Genomic DNA, 6000 nt, shown 5'->3' with positions numbered 1-6000 from the left:
TAAAAGTTAAAAAAATTTAGCAGAAGAAGAAAAAAAATTGAAAAAGAAAAAAAATTAAATTAACTGCAATGCTAAAGAATCATGGGGAGAAAGCCATGAGTTCCGTGCTTTGCTTTCTCCTCCTCTGGAATTCCATTGTTCTCCTTGTTATTGAAACTACACTCCTTGGTAGGTGAACTTGGTCCTGGCTGGGTTTCTTGCTGATCTTCTAGGGGAGGGGCCTGTTGTAGTGATTCTCAAGCATCTTTGCCCCAGGCAGAGTTGCACCGCCCTTACCCAGGCCGGGCTGAGTAATCCGCTCGGGTTTGCTTTCGGGAGCTTTTGTTCCCTGAGCGCTTTCCGTAGAGTTCTGGAGGGCGGGAATGAAGATGGCGGCCTCCCGGTGTCCGGCCCGGAGGAGCTGAGAACCCGGGGCCCCACTCCTCAGTGCGCCCCCAGAGAACAGCACCCAATGACTCCCGCCACCCTGGCCTCCGGCCGCGCTCCGAGCTGACCGAGCCTGCGACCGGTTCAAGGTAACCCCCGAGCTGAGAGTCACTCCCTGGCTCTGTCTCTGTAGCCAGCTTCCCCATTCTAATACCTGTGAGCTCTGCGACACTCAGACACCCCGATCCTTCTGTGACCCTGTGGGACCTGAGGCCACGCTGACCCCGCGTGGGCTTCACCCTGGTTAAGCCTCTGGAGCGATGTCCCTCAGCGGAACAGACTTTTAAAAGTCCCGATTTTGTGCTCCGCTGCTCCGCCGCTTGCCGGGAGCCGGCCCCTCCCCTTGCGGTCTATCTTCCCGTCGCTTTGGATTCACTTCTCTGCCAGTCCTACCTTTCAGAAAGTGGTTGATTTTCTGTTTCTAGAGTTGCTGTTCTTCTTCTCTTCGATCTTCCGTTGGATTTGTAGGTGTTTGTAATCTTTAGATAAGCTGTCTAGCTGATCTCCCACTACCTGAAGTAGTCTCAGCCTGCTACTTCTCCGCCATCTTGACTCCTCCTCCTAACATTATTCTTAATGGGGAAAAACTGAGAGCTTTCCCCCTGAGGTCAGGAACAAGGAAAATGATGTCCACACTCACCACTTTTATTCCATATAGGGCTAGAAGTCCTGGCCATAGCAATCAGACAACAGAAAGAAATAAAAGGCATCCACATTGGTAAGAATAAAGTGAAACTTCCAGTATTTGAAGATGACATGATACCATATATAAAAAACCCAAAAGACTCCAGCAAAAAACTGCTATAAGTGATAAATGAATTCAGTAAAATCTCAAGGTACAAAATCAACATACAGAAATCTGTTTCATTTATATACACCAAGAATGAAGCAAAAGAGAAATTAAGAAAACAATCTCAGTTATAACTGCCAAAAATAATAAGATACCTAAGAATAACTCTAATCAAAGAGGTGAAAGACCTGTACTCTGAAAACCATAAAACACTGATGAAAGAAGCTGAAGATGACACAAAGAAATGAAAAGACATTCCTTACACATGAATTCGAAGAACAAATATTATTAAAATGCCTATACTGTCCAAAGCCGATTACACATTTAATGTGATCTCTATCAAAATACTACCGGCATTTTTGACAGAGATAGAACAAACTACCCTAAAATTTGTATAGAACCACAGAAGACACTGAATAACCTAAGCAACCTTGAAAAAGAAAGGCAAAGCTGGAAGCATCAAAATTCTGTAAGAAAAAAAAGGGGGGTTAGCAATCAGAACAGCAAGATACTGCCACAAAAATGGACACTGATAAATAGAACAGAATAGAAAACCCAGAAATGTATCCACGACTATCTGTTTAATTCATCTTTGACAAAAAAAGAAAGAATATCCAATGAGACAAGGACAGTCTCTTCAAGTGGTGTTGGGAATACTGGGCAGCAACATGCAAAAGAAAGAAATTGTATCACTTTCTTACATCATACACAAACATGAATTCAAATGGATTAAAGACCTAAATGTGAGACAGGAAATCATAAAAATCCTAGAAGAAAACAGAGACAGTAACCTCTTGGACATTGACCATAGCAACTTTTTTCTAGATATGTCTCCTGAGGCAAGAAAAATAAACCATTGGGACTACATCAAAATAAAAAGCTTCTTCCCAGTGAAGGAAAGAATCAACAAAACTAAAAGACAATGAGAAAAGATTTTTGCAAAAGACTATCCAAAAGGGTTAGAATCAAAAAATACAAAGAATTTGCAAAACTCAACACCCAGGGGTGCCTAAGTGGCTCAGTGGGTTGAAGCCTCTGCCTTCGGCTCAGGTCATGATCCCAGGGTCCTGGGATCGAGCCCCGCATCTGGCTCTCTGCTTAGCAGGGAGCCTGCTTCCCCCTATCTCTGCCTGCCTCTCTGCCTACTTGTTATCTATCTGTTAAATAAATAAATTTAAAAAAAAACTCAACACCCAAATATCAAATAATTCAATTAAAAATGGGCAGAAGACACAAATAGATATTTCTCCAAAGAAGACATCCAAAAGGCCAACAGACACCTGAAAAGATGCTTATCATTCATCATCAGGGAAATGCAAAACAAAACTGCAATGAGATATCATTTCATACATGACAGAAAGGTTAGAATCAACAATACAAAAAGCAACAGATGTTGCTGGGGATGTGGAGAAAAAGGATTACTCATGCACTTTTGGTGGGAATGTAAGATTGTGCAGCCACTGTAGAATGCAGTATGGAGATTCATCAGGAAGTTAAAAATTGAATACCTTGTGATCTAGGAGTTGCATCACTGGGTATTTACCCAAGGAATACAAAACCACTAATTCAAAAGGATAGATAGACTCCCATGTTTATAGCTGCAATATTTACAATACCCAAGATACAGAAGCAGCCCAAGTATCCACTGACTGATGAATGGATAAAGAAGATGTCACATGGGTATTCAATAGTGAAATATTATTCAACCATAAGAAACAATGAAATTTTGCCATTAGCAAAAACTTGGATGGAGCTACCTCAAGGGTATATTGCTAAGTGAAATAAGTCAGAGAAGAAGAAATGCTGTATTTCACTCATATGTGGAATTTTAACAAAACAAGCAAAGGGAAAAAAGAGATGTAAATCAAGAAACCCATTCTCAATTATAGAGAACAAACTGATGGATACCAGAGGGAAGAAGGGTTGAAGGAATGGGTTAAATAGGTTATGAGAATTAAAGAGTGCACTTGTCTTGATGAGCAGCAGGTGGTGTATGAAATTGTTGAATCACCATACTGTATACCTGAAACTAATATAACAGCGTACATTAACTAATGAATTAAAATTTAAAAAAGAAGAAACAGATGATCTGAATACACCAATACCCATTAAAGAAGTTGGATCAATAATTAATAAATAACCTTCCGACAGAAAACACGAGGCCCAGATAGGTTCACTGGGGAATTCTGCTACATTTAAGAAAGACATTTTAGAAATTCTTTGTAATCTCTTTTGAAAGAAAGAAAGAAAGAAAGAAAGAAAGAAAGAAAGAGGGAATACTTCCTAAATCATTCTGTAAGGCCTCCATTGCCCTAATACCAAAACCAGACAAAGACATTATGTGACAAAGAAAACAACAGACCAATATTTTTCATGATCATATTTGTAAAATTCCTCATCAAAATATTAGCAAATCAAATGTAACAATGTTTAAAAATAAGAATACACCATGAGGGGCACCTGGGCAGCTCAGTGGGTTGAGCCTCTGCTTTCCGCTCGGGTCATGGTCCCAAGTTCCTGGGATAGAGCCCTGCTTCAGGCTTTCTGCTCGGCGGGGGGCCTGCTTCCCTCTCTCTCTGCCTGCTGCTCTGCCTGCTTGTGGGGTCTCTCTCTGTCAAATAAATGAACAAAAATCTTAAAAAAAAAAAAAAGAATACACCATGACTAAGTAGTATTTATCACAAGAATGGAGGATTGGTTCAAGATTTGAAAATCATTTAATGTAAATCACATCAAGTGGCTAATCTTGAATTTATTACTTGTTTTGTGGCCTCACATGTGATCTATCCTGGAGAATGCTCTATGTGCACTTGAGAATAATGTATATATATATTTTTTTTATTGAATATTCTGTATATATTTGTTAGGTCTATTTGGTCTAATGTGTCATTTAAAGCCTTTATTTCCTTGTTGATTTTCTGTCCAGATATCTATCCATTGGTTTGGGGGGGGTAATTAAAATCCCCTATTATTGCATCACTGTTAATGTCTCCCTTTATGTCTGTTAATAATTGATTTATGTATTTAGGTGCTCCTATTTTGGGTGCATGGATATTTACAATTGTTATATCTTCTTATTATATTTTTCTCTTTATCATTATATAGTGCCCTCCTTTATCTCCTCCTTTAGTCTCTTTTAAAGTCTGTTTTGTCTGGTATAAGTATTGCTACCTTGGCTTTTCTTTTGGCAGGGGGAGGGGGCTTGCATTTGCATGATACATGCTTTTCCAGCCCTTCACTTTTAGTCGACATGTGTCTTTAAGTCTGAAGTGAGTGTCTGTGTACAGCATGTTGAAAAGTACTTTTTTTTTTATCTTTGTCACTACCCTATATCTTTTTATTGGGGCATTTAGACCTTTTACATACATATACACATTGATTGATTGATTGATTAAAAATTTTTTTTCAAGGATTTTATTTGTTTATTAGAGAGCACACAAGTAGGGGGAGCAGGAAGCAGAGGAAGAGAGAAAAGTGGAGCTTGATCCTAGGACCCTGGGATCATGACCTTAGCTGAAGGTAGATGCTTAACTGACTGAGCCACCCAGGTGCCCCAGACCTTTTACATTTAAAGTAATTATTGGGGAGCCTGGGTGGCTCAGTTGGTTAAGCGGCTGCCTTCGGCTCAGGTCATGATTCCAGGGTCCTGGGATAGAGCTCTGCATCAGGCTCCCTGCTTAGCAGAGAGCCTGCTTCTCTCTCTCCCTCTTCCTGCTGCTCTGCTTACTTGTGCTCTCTGTCAAATAAATAAATAAAATCTTTTTAAAAAATAATTAATAGGTGTGTATTTGTTACCAGTATATTACTTGTTGTATTGTGGGATTTTTAAAAGATTTTATTTATTTATTTGACAAAGAGAAGGATAGTGAGAGAGAGCATAAGCAGAAGTAGCAACAGGAAGAGGGAGAGGGAGAATCAGACACCTCCGTTGTGGTTTTTATGGTTCTTCCTTGTTCTTTTCTTCTTTTCTTGCCTTTTTCCCTCGTGATTTGATGGTTTTCTTTAGTATTATGCTTGGATTCCTTTCTCTTTATTTCTTGTGTACTTATTATAGGTTTTTGATATGTGGTTACCATTAGATTCACATAGAGCAACTTATGTATATAGCATTCTATTGTGAGTTGATGGTTGCTCAAGTTTGAGCACATTCTAAGAACACAAAATTTTTATTCAACCCTCCACATTTTACATATGTGATGTCATATTTTATATTCTTTTATTTTTGTATTCTCTTGACTGATTTTTATAGATATGATTGATTTTACTGCTTTTGTGTTTTTAATCTACATACTGGTTTTATAAATGATTAGTCTACTACCTTTATTATATATTTGCAATTACCTGAGAAACTTCTTCCTTTCATAATTGTCTTCTAATTATGGCCTTCCCCCACCCCTGATAGAATTCCCCTTATTGATTCTTACAAGGCTGGTTTTGTGGTTGTGAACTCCTTTAGCTTTTGTTTGTCTGGGAACTCTTTATCTTTCCTTTTATTCTGATTGATAATCTTGCTGGGTAGAAAAGTTTCTGCTGAAAAATCATCTGATAGTCTTGTTGAGTTTCCCATTTGTGTAACTGTTTTCTCTAACTGCTTTTAAAATTCTCTATCATTACTTTTTTGCTATTTTAACTATTATAGGTCTTGGTATGGACCTTGATAGATTAATCTTGTTAGGATCTCTCCGTGCTTCCTGGGTTTGGATGTCTGTTTCTTTCTCTGGATTAGGAAAGTTTTCAGCTATTAGATCTTCAAATACATTTTCTACCCTTTTTCTGTTTTCTTT

Source organism: Lutra lutra, chromosome 13, assembly GCF_902655055.1.
Source record: "Lutra lutra chromosome 13, mLutLut1.2, whole genome shotgun sequence".
Classification (NCBI taxonomy): Eukaryota; Metazoa; Chordata; class Mammalia; order Carnivora; family Mustelidae; genus Lutra; species Lutra lutra.
This window is presented reverse-complemented; position numbering follows the sequence as displayed.